A 24,516-nucleotide genomic window follows, 5' to 3' on the forward strand; every position below is an offset into this window, starting at 1 on the left:
AGTAGAGAAGGTAAAGATAGCGGAGGAGGTAAAGTGCACTGAGCGCTTAAATCGGGAGAAAGAAAGGGGTAAGAATAAGAGGGAGGCTAAGACTCCGGGTGTTAGACAGATGCCTAGGGCTAGGGCCATAGTTAATGGGCCAGATAGAGGAAGGTCCCTTGCTGTTAATCCAGGGGTGTCACCTTGTGCTGATTGTGGGAGAAGCCATAGAGGAGAGTGTTAGAAGTGGATGGGAGCCTATTTAGCTTGTGGATCTATGGAACATAGGATTAAAAATTGCCCCCGAATGCTAGGCCGAGAGCCAGTAGTCGGCCAAGGTGGTGCTCAACCACCAAGGGGTGGTCAACTGCCACCAAGGGGTCGTGGCCAGGCCAAGGGCGGTGACGGCAATGGACGTGGACGTGGACGTGGAGCACCAAGCGAAAATGCAGGCCATGCTGAGGCGAGGCAGCCAGCTTTGGTGTATGCTACTTGTCGCCGAGAAGACGAAGACGCTCCAGAAGCAAATACTGGTACGTACTTTATCCATAGTGTACGATCTATCTATTTTGGAATTAAAAATAAAGTGCACAGCAGAAGCGTAGTGGTGTAACCTAGGTGGTGCGACTAATGGGTAGTTGGAAATTTCAAGGATGAAATTTCTTTTCAGGGACAAAATTTCTTTTCGGGGGGTAGAGTTGTAACACCTTGAATTTTGGGCCTAGATGAATTAGGCTTTGGGCTATGGGTCTCATAAAATTTTTAAGTGAGCAAGAAAATGACAAATAACATGTTGGCTTTCAGGGTTTAAAGAATTTGAAGTGTCTAGGTATGTTGGAGAAGTTCTGGGTTCGAGTTTTGTGGTGGAGGAATTTTAATTTAATTATTAAAAGAATCAGGATTGGCAAGTAAGTGGGCTTTTAAATAAAAATAGGGGAAAAATAGCATCAAAAAGCCTTGTGGAGGAGTGGCTAAGTGACGCCACTTAGGGAGTAGGGAGGTGGCGTTAGTAGCTAACAAGGAGATTGAAGGTTCGAATCCTAGCTTAGTATTTTTAGAAGTTTAATTTTGGCCTTCTAGAAGGATAGAAGTGGCATGAAGATGGACTCCAAGGGGAGTGTTCAGAAGAGAAAATTAAGGAAAAGATCAAGGGGTTATCAGGGAGAAAAACGAGGAGATGAGAAGGGAGAATTGATGGAGCCGAATTGAGAATTGGGCATGGAAAATTCAGTTATAAGGGCTATAAATAGGGGCCGAATACAGGGTTGTCAGGCTACTATCGAAATTCTTCTTCACATTGTTGCCAGAAACCCCTTTCTCCAAAAGCCGAAAACCCTTTTGTTTTTCTTTCTTTTCTTCCTGCCGATTTCTATTCTTCTCTACACAATTTTCTTTGTTTCACTTAGTTGATTTTTTCTTCTACTCTTCTTCTTTAATCTGTACCAAATAAACCTTATTCACCATACTAAGTTTGAAAAGCTGAAAAGCCGAATCTCCCAAGGGCTGAATACTCTTTGACCGAATCTAGTGTAAGTGTTGCTCTTCTAATTGGTTTTCTTTGCTAGGTATTGGTTATTGTCCCTCACTCTTTCTAATCAATTTTGGTAGGGAATTAGTATCGGATCTCGAACCTTAGCTCTCTGCCGAATTACTCTTTAAGTGTTTGCAGTTTTGGTAAGTATTCCACTTCCATTGGCTAAGGTGGCCGAATGTTCATAGTTAAGGTAAGGGGACTTGTGTTGGATATGAGTCACCTATTATTCTGGTTTTAATAGTTAAGATTGGTACATATCTAGGAGTTGATCGTGGTTAGTGATTTAATAAAGGGTTGATCGCGCGAGGTAAGGTTAAGGTGAGGTTTCGATTTTAGTAAGGATATGTATTAAGCATGCGATTAATGGAAGGGTGATATCGTTTGTAGGTTGGTGACTAAAGTAATCGCAGCACGCTTGCGTATTAGGTGTGTACATACACTTTACACACACAATGAATCGCCAAAAGCTAAAATGCCAAAAAGCCGAAATGCCGAAGAGCTGAAAGTTGGGCTACAGTAGTCATACGAGTGCGCGAACACTCTTGGAGAGAAAATCGATAGGTTACCTGAGGCCCACGGGCGATTCCATGGACTTGGGTTGAGAATTGGCCAAATGGGCCGAAATGGGCTAAATAGGCCTGATGGGCTGTTGGGCCCATAATAGGCAAAGATTGTTAAGTGATGCTATGTGTTAGAAAATTTGTATGTGAGTATTAGTATAATATGAATTGGGCCTAATGGGCCATATGAATATGAATTGGGCCCAGTGGGCCATAAGAATATGAACTAGGCCAGATGGGCCATATGAATGTGATTGGGCCCAATGGGCCATATGCATGTATGTAGGGGTATTGGGCCTAGTATATGATGACTACATAAAACTTAATTAATTAATTGAGACCGTGGACAAGTCATAGGGTTAAGTTGTGGCAACGGGTATATGCATGTCTAGGAATGGATCTAGGGAGAGCTTGGTACTTAAGCGGTTTTAATAACCCACCTCCTCTTCTCAAGAATCCTACCTGGTGCATAGTATTCGTTCATCTTAGCTCGCAGGACTTGTTAACGGGTCAAGGTAAGTGAAAGCCATAATTAAAGGAAAATTACTGAAATGCCCCTAAGGGAGAAAATGACCAAAATACCCCTAGGTGTTGAATGTAAGTTTTATGGATGTGACATGCATACATATGATCTTCTGCTTAGGTTGTATATGAGGTAGGAACTATGGAACGGTGGCAGTATATGAGGATCTCATGGTTGCCTGAAAATCGTGGATCCACCGACGGCTTTTAAAGCTCAATATGTAAATGAAAGTAGTTCCAAAACCGGGCTACCATTGGTGTGTGGGCTGGGTGGGTCGATATTTATATCCTCACATGGTGTGCCGGGGGACAAAGCTGGTGTGTAGGGGATGGATAATTTGGATGGGATTGAATTGCATGTTTGATGTATGGTGATTTTTGAATGATTGTTTTCCATCGAGGGTTGCACTCGCTGAGTTTGCGAAAGCTCACCCCCTTTTCTATTTTATTTTCAGGTGATGCTCAATAGACGGTTTGATGTTTGGAGGGACTCTGGGTGGCCAGCGAGCAAGATAAAAATTGGACTTGTTTTTTAAGCTTATAAGTTTTATTTTATTAAATATGTTTCAGATCAGATTGTAATAAGGTTTTCATTATGCTATGGTTACTTGAATTATTATTACTATTTTCATTGTAATTACGAGAAGTTGAACATGGGTTTCCTAAATTATAGTATGTTTTCTACGCTTTCGCAACTCAATTTTTAAATCAAATGTTTTAAATAAGGCTTTCATAACTGAAAGGTGTGTTTATTTCTAAGTTAACTAAGCTTTCTTTTGTTTAAGAAGAGTTTTCAATGAAAACATGATTTTCGCTAAAACACTTCAATGTGACACGCCAAATTTGGCCATAATGTCTTGGCCAGGTTTGGGGTGTTACATATCTTAGGGTCATTGTAGAGAGATTAGTTGTTAGTATTGAAAAGTTTCAACAAAAGACTGAAACACACCTACAAGAACTAGATAAGAAAATGAGTAAGCTTATGCTTACAGTTAGTCGTTTGGAATCCCAAGTAAAGTTTTCATCTCAAACAGAGCCAAATCTACGACAAAAGACAAGTGTTATGACATTAAAAAATGGAACGATTTTGGAGCCAACACTTGGCACGAGTCATGATCATGACTCAAGAAAAAAAGTACAAAAACTTGATCCAGTAGCTAATACGGAGTCAGCACCATAAAAACCATTTGTGGTACCACCCCATTCCCTGGAAGGCTCACCAAATGTAAAAAAGAACAAGAATAAAATGAAATCCTTAAGAAATTTCCAGAAGGTTGAAATTAACATATCCCTACTCTATGCGATAAAGCAAGTTTTATGCTATGTGAAACTCTTAAAAGAATTATGCACTGACAACAAGAAGCTCCTGGGTAACAAAAGGGTAAGTGTAGGCGAAAACATCTCTGCGATTTTATAAAGAAAAATTTCGCCTAAGTGTAAGGACCAAAGTATGTTTATTATATATTGCAAAATAAGTAATGTTGGCATTAAAAAAGGTCATGTGTGATTTAAGTGCATCTATTAACGTTATGTCTCTATCTATTTATAAACTACTAAACACGGGTCTTTGAAAAAAAAAAGGTAATCATTCAATTAGAGGATAGGTCAGTTGTGTATCCGAAAGGAGTGTCGGAAGATGTCCTTGTCAAAGTAAATGAACTAATCTTTCTTGCAAGTTTTTACATCATTGACATAAAGGATGATAACTCGATAGATTCTTTTGATATTCTACTCAGGAGACCATTTTTAAGCACCGTGCGAATGAAAATTGATGTTTTGAGTGAAACACTCACTATGGAATTCGATAGTGAAGTGGTCAAGTTTAATGTTTATGAGGCCATAGGTCACATTAATTCAATGACGATTATCTCTAGTCCGATATAATTGAACCTTTGACAAACTTACATTTTGAATATCACGAAGATAATGAATTACAAACTTTCTTTTGCAGGAGTTTAGATTTCAATGCCATGGAAAAATTAGAAGAATTATTGACAATCAAATAACCAATACGCGAAGCTGTCATTTGCATGAAGGCATCACAGTTCCCAGAAGTTTAGGTAAAAACTTTGAATTGTCACATTCTCAAACTAAACTTTTTCCTTCCATTTTGTAGGCCCCTGAATTGGAGCTCAAACCATTACTAAAACATTTAAAGTATACCTTCTTGGGTGAAGGAAACACTTTATCGGTAATAATTTCAAGTAAGCTTTCAAGGCTAGAAGAAGAGAACTTGGTCCAAGTCCTGAAGGACTACAAAGGGGCGATTAGATGGACGATTGTCTATTTCCAAGGTTTAAATCCCTCAACCTATATGCACAGGATTCCGATAGAGCAAAATGTGAACCCACAAAGAGAAGCTCAAAGACGCCTCAATCCACTGATTATGGAGGTCATGAAAAAGGAAATTCAGAAATTACTAGACACCGAGATGATATGCCTAATTTTAGACAGTAACTGAGTTAGCCCAGTTCATGTAGTTCCTAATAAAACTGGCATGATTGTAATTAAGGTGAACTGGTTCCCACTCGGGTCCAAAACGGGTGGAGAGTTTGCATAAACTATAAAAAGTTGAATGCTTTAACTGAAAAGACCACTTTCCAGTTCCTTTAATTGACCAAATGCCCGAACGCTTGGTCGGTAAATCTAATTATTGATATCTTGCTGGCTATTCAAATTTCTTCCAGATTTCAGTGGTACCGAAAGACTAAGAGAAGATGATGTTCATGTTTTCTTTTGGCACATTCACCTATAGACAGATGTCATTTGGACTCTATAATGTGCCAACCATATTTCAGAGATGTATGGTAAGCATATGTTTTGACTATGTTGAGCAAATAGTTGAGGTATTTATGGATCACTTCACGGTTTATGGTAATTCTTTTAGTGAATGTATATTAAACCTCACCAATATTTTGGAAAGATGCCTAGAATTTAATCTATTTCTAAAATATGAGAAATGACATTTTATGGTTGATAAGGATTAATTTTAGGTCATGCTATCTCTACTAAAGGGATTGTTGTCGATAAGGCCAAAACTGACGTTATTAACTCACTTTTATACCCTACGTATATGAGGGAAATCTGTTCTTTTCTTGGTCATATAGGTTTTTACAAGCGTTTTATTGAAAAATTTTCAAAATTTCACAATCGCTCTGCAATGTCTTGTAAAAAGACAAAGGGTTCGAATTCAATCAAGCATGTAATGACGCATTCAGTACTCTCAAGCATAAACTTATTTTAACTTTCATTGTGTAACCATCGAAATGGGATTATCCTTTTGAGATCATGTGTGATGCAAGTGATCACAATGTAGAAGTTGTCCTTCGGCAAAGAATCAGGAAGGAACCCTACAATGTAGAAGTTGTCCTTAGGCAAAGAATCAGGAAGGAACCCCACGCATCTCTTGCGCCTCAAAAACATTAGATGTCGCCCAAAGAAACTATTCAACCACTGAAAAAGAATTATTAGCTATTGTTTTTTCTTTGGAAAAAATTCGATAATATTTGTTGGAAAATAAAATCATTATTTTCTCTGACAATGCAACTTTAAAATATTTGATAAAAAAAAGGCAAAATCGCGGTTGATTAGATAGATTCTACTTTACAAGAGTTTGACCTCGAGATTGAAGATAAGAAAGGGTGTGAAAACTTAGTAGCAGACCGCTTAAGTCTGTTACCGCTCTCAAAAGATGATACGCCACTAAAGGACAATTTTCCTAATGAGAATCTACTTTCGGCACAAACAGTTTACCTATGGTACACGGATATGGTAAATTAACTCGCTACAGGTATTATCTCTTCTAACTTACCACATTCTAAAAAAGGACAAAATCAAACGAGATTCATGGTACTATATTTGGGATGACACCTACTTATGGAAACACTGTTCTAATCAGGTAATCAGACGATTTTTCACAAAACCGAGGTACAATCTATTCTGGCCTTTTGTCATTCTTAGCTTGTGGAGGACATTTTAACTTTAAACGTACTATACATAAGGTACTTAAGTGTGGATTATTTTGGCCATACATTTTTCGTGATACTTATTTTGTAAGACTTGCGTAAAATGTCAAAAGATGTGTAATTTGAGCCGAAGGAATGAAATGCCCCTCACTTATACATGTCTGTGAAATTTTTTATGTACGAAGGATTGATTTCATGGGTCCAATTATTTCATCATTTGGTAATATTTATATTGTGCTTGTTGTTGATTACGTATCTAAATAGGTAGAAGCTAAAGCTATCAGTCGTAATGATGCTAAAACTGTAGTGGGATTTTTGAAAAACTCTATTTTTTCTAGGTTTGGCACACCAAGAGCATTGACCAATGATCGAGGAACACACTTCTATAATAAGATAATTGATGCACTTATGAAGAAGTATGGGGGTAAAACAACAAGTGGTCACAGCTTATCACCAACAAACAAACCTTCAAGTAGAAGTTTCGAACCGAGAAATTAAATCAATTTCGAAAAAGACCCTGAAACCAAATAGAAAAGGACTGGAGCTTACAACTAAATGATGCATTGTAGGTATACCGCACAGCTTACAAGTGACATATAAACATGTCACATTAATAACTCGTATTTAGTAAACCGTGTCAACTTCTGGTAGAGCTGGAACACAAGGCATATTGGGATGTTAAACAATGCAATATGGATCTGGACGCCACAGGTGAATATCGAAAATTACATATTCAAGAGCTCAAAGAAATTCGGTATGATGCATAAAAGAGTGCTTGAATTTATAAAGACAAAACCAAGACATTTCATGATCAAAAAATATCTCGTAAACAATTTTTAATAGGACAAAAAGTGTTGCTTTTGATTCCACACTAAGGATCTTTACAGGTAAACTTCAAACCAAATGGCTAGGTCCTTTTGTTATTACTCAATTGTTTCCTCATGGTGCAGTCGAAATTAAAAGCAAAGAAACTGGAAAGTGCTTTAAGGTCAATGGGCAAAGGGTGAAACCTTTTTATGAGAACTTCCAAGTGCACGTAGTGGAAGAATTAATTCTCATATTTAATTTATTTATTTTAATTTATTTAATTTTGAATTTGGTTTAATTTATGTTAAAAATAAAAAATTAAGATTATTATTTAATCTATTTTAGTGTGTTGTTTTCTAAGAACAATGGTGGAGGTGCCAAAGTTACAAAACACGTCGTAGATGCAAGGTTATATGTTTAAGGCTATCATTTTTCATCCGAAAATAAATCAGAATTGAATTTTTATTATGGCGTGTGCATGTCTTATCAAACTTCAGTGCTGCCATTTGCTAAAACAAACACTCAGGACTACCAAATCGAACCGAACCAAACTGGCCAGAACCAACTCTAACCAACCAAAATCAACCTGAACCGACCCTCCGCCAAATTAAACATACATAGGGAGTACACTTAACCTTTCTCTTTCTTATACTTTTTGGACATTGAGGGTAATGTAGGCTAAGTAGCGGGATTTGTAGGACATGTCATGCTATTATTTGATCTTCATTGCATGTGTTAATTCTTATACTAAGATTATTCCTTAATTTGTTTAAAATTGAGCCTTTAATTCTTATGCTTAGTTGATTCAAATGGTTGGGTGATTCATGAATAATTGCTTATTGCTTAGTTTGATTGACAAGTGTTTTGTAAAATTGAAAATATTGTGGCTAAGTTAATAATAAATGGAAATTGTTAGCTCTTTAAACTTGCATAATTAAAGTACCCATATCTCAGTTTAGTCATTTTATTTTATGTTAATATAAAGAAAAAATATAGAATAAAATTAAAATAATATATATATATATATATATATACATACTACTCCGTTGATAGCTTAGTTATGAATGAAGATTTTAGAAATGTGACCAAATTGAGTAACCGAGATGAGGTGCTTGGGTTGTCATCTCACCTCACGTCAAAAGTTTTGAGTGGCAAATTGAAATTTGCAAACATTCACTAACCGAGCTACCATGAGTAGGGAAAATTAATCCGTTTGGAGACGTTTCAATTTGAGTAACCGGGGTGAGGTGCTTGGGTTGTCATCTCATATCACATAAAAAGATTCAACTATGTACCAAACTTGTTGAATAAATTGATCAAGAACAACTGCTTTGCAAGTTTGATAGAGCTTCAATTTAGTGAAATGATTGATTTTGCACATTGTTGGAATTTTATAAAAACTTATTAGTTAAACTGAGAAAATTGTTATTCGTGCTACACCTAAATTGCTTGCATTGCGCATGGCTATTGAATGAGACTTGATTTCGAAACAAAATTATTGAATGGTTTCTACTATGGGAATGTACAACATGCTTGAGGACAAGCATAGGCTAAGTAGGAAGAATTTGATGGAAAGCTAATTTTATGTGTTTAATGTACCTAATTTTTGTCAATTTTTGAATAGACTACTACTAAGTTGGTGATTTCTTGCTTAAATTTTATTAGGGACGCAATTGAAGAGCCGAAGTTCAAAAATAAGCAAAATCAAGCTAAATTGGTACAAAAAGCAATATGATGGACTGTATTGAAAGTTGTAGAATTATTTTTGGGTTGAGAAAAAATATCAGATTTTTTTTACTTTGACAATATCCTATATTTAGAAATAAAAAATATATGATTTTTTGTATGGTTGTCGAACATGATTCTAGGAGAAAATCATGTGAAATTGACTCTTTGAAATGTGTATATAAAGGCTTGTAATTGTGACATGGAAACAGACTGGAATTGAGAAAGCAATTTGCATATTCTTGTGTCAAACATTCTGTCATTTCTTTCTTCCTTTTATACTTTGGTGCAATTGCTCTTTTAGTCCCCTCCATTCTCCACCTATTATTTTCCATTAAAATCCACTCTTACAAACCAATCAAGTTGGATTAATTTCATGCTCGACTAATCTCCATTTAGCTTTGGGCCGGTTATCATTTCAATCGAGAATCGTAAGAAATGAACTCACACTAAAAACCTTACAACACGTATTCATTATCTCTCCGGGATATGGGATAGTCACAATTGTCACTTAAAGTTAATTCAATTTCAATTCAAAAAGTATGCATTGGATTGGAGTTTTTGGCGCACAGTTGGGAAAATGAGTCGGTCGTTTGCCGCATTCTGGTTCCCGCGAACAAATTGGCGTGTCCAGGTGGGAAAAAACCTGTTGGATTCCATTAAAGGAGATAGTGTTCGAATTTAAAGGACCCACACGGTTGAGGCCGTTAATTCGAGTTGAGCTCTTCTAGATCGCAAGGCTGCTGAGATCTTAAATTGTGGACGCGTGTTACGTGGTTAGATAGTTGGCAAGGGTTGGTTTGCAGGGCGTATCAGAGTCAACTACATAAGGAAGATTTGGTTGTTAAGGCGTCATTGATCGATATAACCAACTTATTGTTTGGAAAGAAATTTTCACTTTTAAGGATCGACTTCTGGAATATTCCGAGTCTAAGGTTAAGAATTCGCATATTTGATTTCCTAATTTAATCTCAGTTATTTAATTTTATTTTAGAATTATAATTCAATTATTATTTCCTTCTATTCATTTTTATATTTTTAACCTAATCAACTAAAACCTCCATTAATTTATTTTCAGCTCAACACGTTACAAGTTGTAGGCACAACAGATGCTACGACTTTGGAATCTAGTCACAATAAAAATGATATTAGAAATCATAGTCCATGTGAGATCAACCCTGCTTCTCAAAACTACTGATTAATTCAGTTAGAGCGTAGAAATTTATATTCGGTGGTCTTAATAGCCATCAATAAGTGAAAACAATCACTCAATTTAAGTAACAAGTCACATGATTTTGTTATTTATCAAAACTAGTTAATATCTTATTATTTCAAATTCATGTGATATTTGAATTTTCACACCAATTTCAAGCAACCGAAACTCACATTTGTATTAATTTAAATAGATATAAATTTTAATATAATATCTATTAACAAATGATTGGATGCATTAGTAAAGTACATTGCACTTTCAAATAAAAAACATAAGTTCAAATCTTGAAAACAATATTATTAATTGAAGCAGACATAAATTTTGAACATGACCCGTAAAAACAATCATTGAAAATACAAAAAAAAAAAAGATATAAGATCTCAACTCGTCTTTTTTTAAGTCTGAAGTCCAAAACACAATTTCATAACCTCCCAATAAAATGGGCCGATATTGCAAGGTTTAGCATTTTGTAGGACCTTATTTTTGTAATCCTTACGCATGAAAGCTTCTTGATACAAACCAACTTAAATATAACCCATGTATTTTTAGGCTTGGGCAGCTTGAATTGTTTGACTTTTCATTGATTTTTTCTTCTTTTTAGAGTTCTTAAAATCTCTATAATGATGTATTGAAATGGTGTTAAAAAGTAAATTAATCACTAATTTAATCAACAAAATTACTTAAAACTTTTAAAATATACTAAGTGAATGAAACTTTATATATGAAAGTAGTATTTTGAAGACAATAGTAAAGTTGAACGGGAGTGATAGTTTTCAAAACTGTAGGATCTTGAAATAAAATTTTAAATGAACTATTTTTGTTTATTAAGTATATGTTTTCTTTTTCCTAACTAAGCAAGTGGTTGTTGTCACTTTACTCCTACCCATCATTTTTCTTAAAAAAGGTTATTTTTTTGTAGATGGTGAACTCTTTTATAAAAATAGGAAGTAGTCGCTGCCACAAGATCAGTCAAACTAGAACCCAGTACAGTAGTTGCTAAGGAGGATCGAGACGGGCGGTGCATCAATGATAAGGATTTTTTTATATATAAAACTACGCAATATTACTTTTTTTTTCATCGATTGATTTCTTCATCTAGGGGCTGGGCAATGTAAAACTATTATTTTAGCTTTTAATTGTTTTAAAATTTAAATTACTAAAAATAAAATTTTACTTTGATGTCCTAAAATTATAAAAATTTAATTTAATCCTTTAAGAATTTTAAAAATATAAACTATCAAAAATTAAAATTTTATTTGACCCTAAAAATTATTCTAGCTTCATCCATATTCTTTAATCCACTTTCCGTCCTTCAAAACTTGAATGTTTCAATATTATATTTATTGCTATTTTATTTTTATATTTAAAATTAAGATATTATGTAATTAAGTGTATTTTGTCCCTTTTACTTAAAATATATAAAAATTAATCCTTATATTTAGATTAAACAACAAACTCCTCATTTAAAATAAAATCTCATCCGTTTTACTATTAATATTCAAATAAAGAATCGTAATATATCATATATATCTCATATTAACGTGAAAATATTAATTCAAACAAAATGAATAGAATTTTTAATAAAATTATTAATTTACTTTTTTATGAAATAATTTATTTATTTTTAAAATAAACAAAATAAAATACGATTCTAATTCTAATTCTAATACAAACAACTCAAATCATATGTTGATTTGTATATATAATATATCCTTTGTATTTGGTCACATTCCCAATACGGTAATTGAGTGAGTGCCCTCCTTTCCTATAAATCACATGTGACTCTGCCATCACCCATGTTCACCACTCAAGAATCCAAGGCGCACCCCAACTATTTCCGTTAAGGCTCTCAACACACACTCTTACAATATACAGAATTGTGTTATGGGCTCTTATGGATGAAGCTCATGATATAATAACAAATGATTTCATTGAGCACCTCCCATCTCGCACCCAGAAAGACATGTTAGTGACCTAACCAACTGGGCTTAATTTGTTTTTTCTTTTAATTCCCAAAACTATAAGAACTTTCTTGATTCCTGAAACGGGTACAGAATAAAGTTGTGCGTTAGTTTGAATCACATGGTCATGGGGGGAAAGAAAACATTGAACAACAAACAACTAGCCGAAACCTTGTAGGCAGATTAGAATATGACAGTAAAGCAATGCGTCTCTGACTTCAACGCCGTGCAAATGACAGCCATGAATTTGGACTAGGATAACGACACACTTGAAACTGCACATGGCATCGCACGACTTCATTTCATATCTATTTTCAAAATTAGAGGAGAAGCCAAATCTAATATTATGGTGCATGTGAAATCTGCTCCTACGATAAGTTATCTGCCAATATGATACAACCCAGAAAAACGATAGGACGGCTCAACTTTTTTGCTTTTTTTATTGGATACGGCTATCATCAAAACCAACTTTCTATTTTTCTTTTCTTTTTTTCAATTACCAATTCCGCCTTTTCCTTTAAATAATTATAAATACCAACAATGAATTTATTGTTTTATAACCATTTAGCTAAAAAAAAGACATAATGATAAATTTAGTTCTTGATATTTATATTTTTTATCAATTTGGCTCATTTTTTTTAGTTAAATTTGGTCATTGGGAGTCAAATTATTTTTCTTTAACAAAAACGCTAATTAAACATTTATTTTTAACAATGTTAACTTGGCAACCTACATATCAATTCACGTCCACTTCATACGAACATAGTACTATTTGTCTTGATGTCACATTAATAGTAATTTACAATTTATAAAAAAAACTCAAAAAAATTATAAAAAGCTCATAAAAATTCAAAACAATTAGCATGAAGTACATGTGGATTGTCATGTAGACCGCCATGTTTAAAATTTTAATATTTTAGTTAGTATTTCTATTAAAAAAATCAATTCGACTCTTTTTGCAAAAGGTAGATAAACAAAATTGGATATTTTAAAAGGTTAAGGGTCAAATTTAATTAAAATAAAAAATGTAAAAATTAAGTGTGTGCTTGATTTGGTGAAAAAGTGGAAAGAAAATAAATTTTGAACGTGTTTGGTTGAGAAGAAAAGTGAGAGAAAAGAAAACAAGAAAGATGATTATTTTTCATCCTGATGCATAAAAATCAATCCTTCCAAATTAGAATGATGAGAGGAGAGAAAATAAGAGAGATATGCATGTTAATTCAAAATTATGTATTTTTCAAATGTTTTATTTTCTTTTCTTTCATTTTTCAACTCTACCATTTCTTTCCAATTTTCTATCTCTCCTACTAAGCATAGCTACGAAAAAAAATATATGTTTTCCATCCTTTTAATTTTCTACCCTTACAAATTTTCAGCATTCCAATTTTCTTTCTATCCTACTGACCAAAGTTTTAGGGCTAAAGTCAACATTATCCCTAAAAAAACACCAACAAAAGAAATGTTCCCTTTTGTTTTAGGAATATTATAAAAAATTAGAAATTTATAATACAATTCAAATAATTATAATTAAAATCAATCATTAGAAAATATACAATATATCTAAAATAAGACCATTCTGGCACAACATAAAACTTAAAACTAAAATAAAATGTAGTGAAAATGCGAATGGTTTATATGGGACAAAATTTCAACGTGAGATCTTTCCTACCAACTAACAATTATCAATGAACTCAACTAATCACTTGTGTATTATTATTTAAATTTTTGTTTACATCTAATCTCAAAGCTTTAATCATAATAATTTTTCAAACTTTTATACCCAATGAAATGTTATATTAGGGCAACCCATCGATTGATTAATTCATATGATTTTACTTTTAACATGGGTGGATTCAAACTTTATTTTAGATTACAATTTACAAAATAAACATCTGATTCTCACATTTCGTCTTAAATTAATTATTTTTTATATTAAATTATAAAGTAAAAATTTAAATGTTAATTTTTTAAAGATATAAACTCTCTACTTTTTGAATTTAATATTTTATGTTTAATTGTTATTACTGTTAAAATTCTTCTATCATTCACTTGTGTGACATTTTGAAATGGGTTGATAATTTGTTTGTATCCAACTATGGAGTAAAGATTTGAAGGTTAAAATATGATTTAAGTCCCTATATACTTCATATATTTGAAATTTAGTCTCTTTATTTTAATTTTCAAGAATTTAGTTCATTTACTTTTCAAAACTAAAAATTCAAGTTCAATTGTTATCACCATTAAAATTCTTTAATTAAATTCGATAGTGTGACCTTTTTTAAAAAAAAATCGCTTAGTAATGATGTAATAAAAATTATGTTGAAAATAATTATGTGATTTTTTCTCTTAACAACATGCATTTGAACTCGTTATGATAGAATAATTTTTTTTGGAATAGTGTTCTTAAAAAAATGGCTACAACATTGTAATTGAAATAATTAACAATATTAACTATTTAGACTAATTAATGACATTATAAAAGTAGAAGGACTAAATTATGTCAAAATTAAAGTATATAGATTTAATCCAAGTTTTAGAATAGTAAAGGGTCAAAATTGAAATTTTACTATTGTCTTATAAAGTTAAAAATGTGCCTATCTCTAATATTCAAATTATATATAACCATGTAACATTTTAATAAAAATTTAACTATATTAATTATTTGAACTAATTAATAATATTATGAAAATATAGGACTAAATTATGTTAGATATTAAAGTATAATGATTAAATTTAAAATTTAAGTATAATAGAAGACTAAAACTGAAATTAAACCTTTTTTGTAAAATGCGAAAAAAAATGGAGCATGGGTGAGTACCCACGTGTTAATAGGAGGAAGATCCTTTTATCCTTGTATATATATATAATTTGAATTAGGATAAAAAATTGAGAGAGCTTAAATATAAATGGAAATAAAATGATTAATTTACCTATAAAGGCTCATTTTCATTGGAAATGGGCTAATTTTTGCATTATTTACCAAAAAAGGCCGATTTTGGCAAAATGCGTCCATGTAGGAGCGTTTTAGGGTGAAATTTCAACAAAACACGACCCTGGGGGAGTAATTTTGCCATGTCAGCACAAAATGCGCTAACGTGGACGCGCTTTGCTGACGTGGAAAAATTGCTCCCCCAGAAGCGTGTTTTGCTCTGTGTTTTTTCCCCAACGCTATTTTATTTTTTGACCGTTAGGGGGTCCAATGGTCAAAAAAAAGTATAAAACCCCCTTCTATTATTTCACACAATATTTCTTCAAATTTTGGTAAAAAACTCTAAAATTTCTCCCTAAATTTCTCAAATGTAACGTCCCAAAATCCCATATATTTATTTTCATATGTGTGTGACACAAATATATGTCTGCCTCAGTGGTTAAGTGATCTGGGAAGTGTTTGAGAGGTCTCAAGTTTAAGCCTTAGTTTGAGCAATTTTTTTCTTTTAAATGAATAAACCCCTATCTCTAGTTAGTAGGCTTATAAATAAATGTTGATAAAATATATCAGAATGGGTCTGCTGGTCTAGTGGTTAAGTGGACTGTTAAGTGCCTGAAGGTCCGAAGTTCAAATCCCTATGCGGATAAATGATTTATTTTGTTGTTTGTATCGTGTGAGTGTTTGAGTAGAATGTGATTCTGAGTAGTGGAATGAATGGGGAGTCAAGAGGAACGTTTTTAGGAGTAAATTGGGATAATGGGGTAGTTATCGGGATTTGATTGTATGTTTTTCCCCATTACCAAAATTCTGATTTTTTTTCTCCAAAAAAAGGTCTCTGTCGATTTTCTCCTCTTACTGTTTCTTGCTGTCATTTTCACCTTACTTTTGCCGCCGAAATTCTTTCCAAATTCTTTCCCACTCGGTTTCGTGCCGTTCCTCCTTTAACTGCGATCGTTTAGTATTGTTAGTTAAGTAAACTTGGTCTCTGTTTAACTGTTATTAACTGTTTGTTGATAAGTGTCGTTGTTATCGTTTAGGAAGGGTTGCAGGGATTCAAAATTGTTTGCTGGAGGCTTAGATTTGTGGGAATCATTGTTGTTCTTTTGAAGGTAAGTTTTTTATCGCTCGTTCAACGAGCACCCTATTTTGGGTTTGGTTTAATTCAATTGATTAAAAAATCAACTGAGTGAAATGTGTCTAATAATAGGCCCTGGAGTGCTCGTGGTGACTTTAGCTTCGAATCGAAAGCAGGTGTGTACCAGAAATGCAGAAAACGGGGTTCAACGAAAAGTCAAAAAATTTTACTGTCGATGCCACACGGGCGTGTGGTCGCCTGTGTGGTAGGCAATGTGATAGAATACAAGTATTTGGTCAACGAAATAGGTCGTGCACGCTAGACAAGGCAGTGTGATGGCCAAGTAGGCTGTGTGTAAGACATGGGCTCGACCGATTTAGGCCGTGTGGGCTACATGGACGTGTGGGATTTGCGCCAGATAGTGTGATCCACATGACCAAAGCTACAGATCACTTGGGCGTGTGAGCTCCATTTACTGATTTGTTTGCTAGGGTTGTACGGGTCGCCCGAGACAACTGTGAACCTACTGTGGGGTCGGTAAGCAATGCTTTGATCCCTAATTGACTGAGTGATATATGTATGACTGTTTACTGAGCATAATTAGAATACTGTACTAATTATATGCATGACACTATGTGATAGCATGCCACGACTGTATGTTGCATTGCATGGGGATGGGATAATATATATGGAGGAAGTATACTGACGGCTTCAAGTCTAATATTGATATCTCAGCTGCAAATTACTATCTAGTGCCGCTTTCGGTACTATCTTGGAATGTAGGGATGGGTGGGTTGATTATATCCCCACAAGGAGTGTAGGGTTGGACGAAGATGGTGTGTAGAGGCTAGCTGGGTAGGACTTGTTTACTACATAATCTGTTACTGTACTGGTTGCTGATATTGTAGTAGGCTAAGGCCCAAATGCATAGCTGCTTTTGTACTGAGAAGGGCTAAAACACTAACTGATACTGACACTGATATTGAAAGGGGCTTAGGCCAGACTAAGTTTATTGTGTATATTGTCTGTTTGTTTGCTCGAGGAATTACACACTGAGTTTTCATAAACTCATCCTTCTGTTTATCCTGTACAAGTAATCCCCAGACTTGACGGATTGGTGCAGCGGAAGACTTAACAGTAGCGACACGTACTTAAATTATTTCTTCAACTTTGGTTATTTAAATATTTAATCATATTCTGGGGTAATTTTTTATGTAAATTGCGGGTTTTCTGGGACTTTTACTTAATTTGGGTTATTATTTACTTTTATGGATTTATAACGGCTAAGACGTTTAAAAACTCGATTTTAAAAAGGAAAATTTTCTCTAATCATGCGATTTACTCAAAAATTACTTTTTAAAGCTTCTGCAACAAAATGGGTAAAAATGATTGACTCGATGGGTCATAATTTTGGGGTCAACAAGTGTAAACAAATGGAAAATTATTTTACTGTAAGAACTTAGTTTCAAACGCTATCATGTGACATTGTCAGATTAAGCTATAATGTTTTAGGCCGAGTTTGAGGTGTTATATTTAGTGGTATCAGAGCCAGGTTGTAAAACTCAGCTATGGATGTGGATTTTAAGATGTGATTTTCTAGGAACTGATTTGTAAATATTTTTACCGAACGTGTGGTACATCGAGTCTCTGACGCCGATTCTTTAAGTTCTTTATAACTGTTAAATGTTTTTAACTGAAACTGCTATAGGTAGTATATACTGAGACTACCACAGATAGACTGTACTGAAAACACATAAAAAAATATACACTGAGACTGTAGTTAAACTGATAGACACTACGATGTACGAAACAAGCTGTAAACTTCTAATAGTGTTTTCATAAAATATCTGTTAATAAATACTGGAACTGTAAACTGATGCATAAAACTATTAATACAGATAAAATGCGAATAGATAATAAGCACAAGAGGTACTCGCGGACAGGGTACAAGAGGTCGTGGTAGAGGCCGTAGAGGGGCTCGAGCTGAGTTCTCTTCACTGGGTGATATGCCAAATTTAGACACTAGTGAGACGTCGGTGTCGCCTGTTATAGAGACTGGGTTTAGGTCTGGATCTCATGATCGAGCGGCTGGGGATGACGCACTGTCTCAAACCATGTTATAGATTTTAGAAAGAGTCGTTGGGCCCAACACTGGAGCTAGAGGCCGAGGGTCGGTTACGTAACATCTCCGATCTAATGGAGCCGAGATTTTCAGGGATATTGCTAGAGTTGCCCCTAACATGGCTGAGTACTGGATTGAGGCCATAGAGAGGATTATGGACGATTTGGACTGCACACCCGAGTAAAACTAAAGGGTACAGTGTCACTGCTGAGAGATGAGGCTTACCAGTGGTGGATTACATTTAAAGAGGGCACTCAGCTCGATCGACAGACCTGGGAGATCTTTAAGACCGCTTTCTAAGAGAGGTATGTGGGCACCAGTTATGTGGATGCCCGTAGGAGGGAGTTCCTAAATCTGACTTAGGGGGATAGATCAGTGGCCGAGTACGAGGCCGAGTTTTTATGACTAAGTCGCTATGCGCGTGGTATAGTGGCGACTGAGTATGAGAGATGCATTCAATTCGAGGACGGCCTCAAGGATAATCTGAGGGTACTAATAGCTCCATAGAGGGAGCGGGACTTTGCTACTCTAGTCGATAAGGCGAAGATTGTTGAGGAAGTGAAGCGCACTAAGCGCCAGAACAGAGAGAGGGGTAGGAATAAGAGGGATTCAGAGTTCTCGAGTTTTGTTCAGAGGCCTAAGAAAAAGGCCAGAGTTGATGAGCCGTGTATTGACTGTGGTAGGCGCCATTAGGGCGAGTGTAGGAAGAGAACTAGGGCATCTTTGAGGTGTGGTTCTCTAGAGCATCATATTAGAGAGTGTCCAAGGAGGTCCAAACATATGCAAACTACGGGTACTAGTATTGCACCACCAAGAGCAGTTTAGCAGCCACCGATGGGCCGTGGTTATGTCAGAGGTGGTAATAGGTTGGGCCGTGGTCAAAGAGCACCGGGCAAAGGTGCTGGTAATATTGAGGTTAGGTAGCCAACTCTAGTTTATGCTACACGTCGCCAAGAGGACGGAAATTCTCCGGACATTACCACTGGTACGTTCTTTATTTATAATATACCTTATACTGCACTGATAGATATAGGATCCACTCATTCCTATATAGCTTGTACTATCTCTGAGAACTTGGGTATCTTGGTTGAGAGCACTACAAGTGAGGTGACAGTACTGAGTCCTCTAGGACAATTAGTAAGGGTAAATAAGTTGTTTAGAGACGTTCCTTTAGAGGTTCAATGGGTTATCTTTCTGGCTGATCTAATGGAACTACCTTTTGGAGAGTTTAATCTAATATTGGGAATGGACTGGTTGGTCAAGCACCGAGTGATCTTGGATTGTGCCACGAAAAGGGTTGTACTGAGAATTGCGGAGGATAGCGAGGTAGTAGTAAGCGTCAGAATTATTTATCAAATGTGATTTCTACATTAAGGGCCGAAAATTTGATTCGTAAGGAATGTGAGGCCTGTCTGGCCTATATCAGTGCTTCAGATTCTGGGGATTCGGTGGTTAAGGATATCAGGACGGTTAAAGACTTTCCAGACGTGTTTTCTAAAAATTTACCGGGGTTACCTCCAAGCAGAGAAGTGGATTTTGGGATTAAGCTTCTTCCTAGTACAGCTTCGATTTCCATCGCTCCCTATAGAATGGCACCGAAAGAGCTCGTGGAGCTGAAGGCTCAAATCCAAGAATTACTGGATCATGAATTCATTCGTCTTAGTATGTCTCCATGGGGACCATCAGTGCTGTTTGTGAAAAAGAATGATAGATCCATGCGTATGTGTATCGACTACCGATAATTGAATAAGTTAACCATCAAGAATAAGTACCCCTTACCGAGGATAGACGATCTGTTTGACCAGTTTCGAGGTGTTTCAGTTTTCTCTAAGATAGACATCCGATCAAGGTATCACCAGTTGAGAGTTAAGGAGGTTGATGTTCATAAGACAAAATTTAGGACTCGATACGGTCACTACGAGTTCCTAGTGATGCCATTTGGACTGACGAATGCACCAGTAGCTTTTATGGATCTGATGAATCGAGTGTTCCAACCCTATCTAGATCAGTTCATGGTGGTATTTATTGATGATATATTGGTGTATTCGAAGAAGATAAGTATGATGAACACCTCAGAATGATTCTATAAATTTTGCGAGAGAAACAATTGTACGCCAAGTTCATTAAATGTAGTTCTGGTTACGTGAAGTAACGTTTCTGAGACATGTGGTTTCTGCTAAGGGGATTAAAGTCAGCCGTCAAAAGATTGAAGCTATCTTGGATTGGAAGCTGCCTAATACTGTATCCGAGATCCGCAGTTTTCTAGGACTGGCAGGGTACTACCGACATTTTGTAAAAGGGTTTTCACTGATTGCAGCACCCTTGACTATTGTAGAAAAAGTGTGTCGACATGAGAGTTTTTTCATCAATTTTGCTGATAGTGCATCCTGCTTGAAGCGTTTTTGACTCTATTTGTTCAGAACCATCTTTTTAAAATTATTTTTTCAAGAACTACTGTAGAAAAAGAGCGTCGATATGGGAGCTTTTTTCATCAATTTTGCTGACAGTGCATCATGCCTGAAGCATTTTTGACACTATTTGTTCAGAACCGTCTTCTCAAAATTTTTTTTCAAGAACTACTATAGAAAAATAGCGTCCACATGGGAGCTTTTTTCGGTAATTTTATTGACAGTGCATCCTACTTGAAGCGCTTCTGACACTATTTGTTCAGAAACGTCTTTTCAAAATTATTTTTTTAGGAATTACTGTAAAAAAAGAATGTCTACGTGTGAGCTTTTTTTAGTATTTTTACTGATAGTGCATCCTGCTTGAAGCGTTTTTTACACTATTTGTTTAGAACCGTATTCTCAAAATTATTTTTTCAGGAACTACTGTAGAAAAAAAATCCTTATTGTCAATATAATTTTCTCTAAACCCTAAACCTAAACACAATATTCTTTTTTAAAAAACTAAACCCTAATTTAATTAATTTTCTTAAAAACACTAAACCCTAGTTTAATTTATTTATTTTAAACCCCTAAACCCTAATTTAATTAATTTTTAAAAAAGAACACTAAATCCTGATTTATTTTTTAAAATTTTTAAAACCAAAAACCCTAAATTATTTTAATAAAACCCTAACCCTTACAAACCTAAGCCTAAATTATTTTAACAAAACCCGAACCCTAAAAATCATAAAAACCCTAAACCAAAAAACCATAGGGACTAAACATCCAAAAAGCCCTAACCTAGAAAAAAACTCAAAGTAAACCGCGCCCCTAAGGGAGCGATTTTGCCACATCAGCAAAGCGCGTCCACGTCAGCACATTTTGTGCTGACATGGCAAAATCGCTCCCCCAGGGGCACGTTTTGCTAAAATTTCATCGTAAAACTCTCCTACGTGATGCGTTTTGTCAAAATCGACCCTTTTCGATAAATAATACAGAAATTGGCCCATCTCCGTAAATATACTTGGAAATGGGCCTTTATAGATAAATTAGTCGAATAAAATCCAACAAAATGTAATAATATATTTCCAAACCTATCAAAATAGATTATGTCACTTATTCATGTTTCAACATTTTCTTTTTATATACATAAACAATATCAATATGCATATTATCCTATGAAATAAAGCAGTATAAAATTTAAAAATATCTAAATAAATAATTTTAAATAAGATTAACATGAATAAATACATCACAGCTAATCCAATTGGTTAGAATCAAATTGATTAAAAGTATAAAATTGATTGACTTGTAAATTGGTACAAAATAATTGAATCGAGTTAAAAATCTTGTTGAACTAGTTTTTATTTTTAAAATTTTTAATAATCATTTACTTTAAATCGGTCGAACCAATAATTGGTAGTCGATTGATTCAATCAAAGTTCTAGTTTAAAAAACATTGTAATCCATATATAAATTTACAAAACTAGAAAATTTTAAAAATGGAAAATAAATTTGGAAAAAAAAATGAGTCAAGCAGTAACAACCTGATAGTCACGGGTGTCGAAAAATGTATTTTTAAAACTCCGCTTTCATAAATTAGACTAGTAAACATTTATTAGAAATATTTATTAAGCTAATTGTGTGGTTAATTAGGTTTTGTTTAGGTGAATTTGCATGAATTAAGAGTAATTAGGTAAAAGGACTAAACGCATAAAGGATGAAAGTTGAATTATAGATTAAAGAAAATTAAAGGGATTAAAAAAGAATTATGCCATTGACATTAAATGAGGCGACATAAAATTTAAAACATGTGAAAATTTATTATATATATAAAATAAACCTTAAATGTTAAGTAAATATATTATATTATTATATAATAATATATTATATTATTATAAGAAATAGAAAAGAAGGAAAGAAACAGAGAAAGATAAATGAAATAGGGAGAAAAGAAAGAGAAGAAAGAATGAATGAAAAATTAGGGTTTCAAGGTTTTAAGTTTAATTGGTTAGTTAATTTAGTCTATTTTTTTGTAATTTTTATGTTTTTAGAATCCAGATTAAATACTACCCGACCCATGTCAAAATTTTAGAAATTATTGAGTTTTTAAGTGTTGTCTATGTTGAATAATTTTAGTATTAGGGATTAAATTTATAGATTTTAAGTTAGAAATGAAAAATGATTGAATTGTAGAATAAATTGTAAATTTTGGGTAATAGAGACTAAATTGTAAAAATTCAAATTTTAGGGATTTAAATGAAATTATGGAGTTGAATTTAGTTTAATCTGAAATTTGTATGAAAATATAGGATTAATTGTAAAGAAATAAAGTTAGTCTCGGTTTAGGGACTAAATTGAAATTTAAGTAAATATTGAGTAAAAATTTAAAATAGTAAATATGAGATTGAATTGTGTTGTATTGATGAATTTTAATTGTTTTAATTCCGTAGCTAATGTCGTACCAGAACCCTCGACTAAATAGGGAAAATATAAAGTCGACGAGCAATAGCTCGGAATTTCTAGTTTGTATTTCTATAATCCAAATTTAGTTGTTAATTGTTATAATTCAATTTAATGCATATGGTAAGTGTTGAGGTTGCAATTGTTGTGTTTTGCAATTGAAATGGATTGATTTAGTATGTAATGAATTTATTAAATTTATATTGATTGAATTGGTATATATATATTGAATATATTGATTATTTGAATTGAATTGGATATTGGTTCTATTTGAAAAGAGAATTGAAACCCTATTAACTGTATCGAGCTGAGTCGGATATAGATGGCATGCCATAAGATTGGAAGAGTTCAGGGATTTCTTCGACTTCAAGTCGATGAGACACTGGGTGTCAAATTATTACTTCGGATATATTCGATGAGGCACTGGGTGCCAATTTACTTCGGTTTAGCCGATGGGACATTGGGTGTCAAATTATTACTTCACATTATCCGATGAGGCATTGGGTGCCAAATTGGTGTGTTTGGTTGGATCCGTGAATCCTTCCAAGTCCGAGTCGTGTTAATAGGGGTAATTAATTGAAATTGCATTATGATTGATGTTAGATGATATTGCATGTGAAATGAAAATGAGACAATGAATTGAAAGATGGATTGAGACACATGACTTGTGTATTCATGAATTGGATATGGAATGAACAAAATTATTGTTTAAATGATAAGTGTATTATATTGTGAAAAGCTATTTATATAACAAATATGAGAATTGAGATATTGTGAAACAAATGAAATGTGATATGGTTATTGAAATATTTAGATTGTATATTTGTGAATTCATAGTTTTTTATATTCGAATTATAGAAATACCACTGAGTTTTACTCAACGTACATTTTTGTTTTCTGTGTGTAGGTTTAGTACTAAATTTTGATCGTCGATTCAACATCCAACAACAGTCTCGAACTCAAAAGTGGTGATGTTTTATCCTTTTGTGTCAGTATGTACCTAGGGTGTCTAAATAATAATTCTTTTGTGGTTTGATTGTAAAGTAAATGAGATTATAAGTTTAATATTGGTTGGTTATATACATATAATATGTGTTTATGTTTGAGGTCATATTGTGGCATATTTTAAGTTAATGCTAAAATGAACATGATTTAGGTAAAATAGATTGAATTTGGCATGTTTACAAGTTGGATTTGAATGATGTTCTATTGATATGTTTTATTGATATAATTGTGGTACCTATGAGGGTATATTGGTTAGGCACGTAGGATGA

At 34.0% G+C, this 24,516-nt stretch overlaps 1 long non-coding RNA gene across 1 annotated transcript; it reads right to left on the bottom strand.

The window, feature by feature from the left end:
• Nucleotides 1-12,240: 12,240 nt before the first annotated feature.
• LOC128283742 (uncharacterized) lies at nucleotides 12,241-12,754 on the bottom strand. The gene is made up of 2 exons (XR_008274151.1): nucleotides 12,438-12,754; nucleotides 12,241-12,344 (listed from the first exon to the last, which is right to left on the bottom strand). It is a non-coding gene; the product is annotated as an uncharacterized LOC128283742 (long non-coding RNA).
• Nucleotides 12,755-24,516: the final 11,762 nt, after the last annotated feature.

Source organism: Gossypium arboreum, chromosome 2, assembly GCF_025698485.1.
Source record: "Gossypium arboreum isolate Shixiya-1 chromosome 2, ASM2569848v2, whole genome shotgun sequence".
Lineage (NCBI taxonomy): Eukaryota > Viridiplantae > Streptophyta > Magnoliopsida > Malvales > Malvaceae > Gossypium > Gossypium arboreum.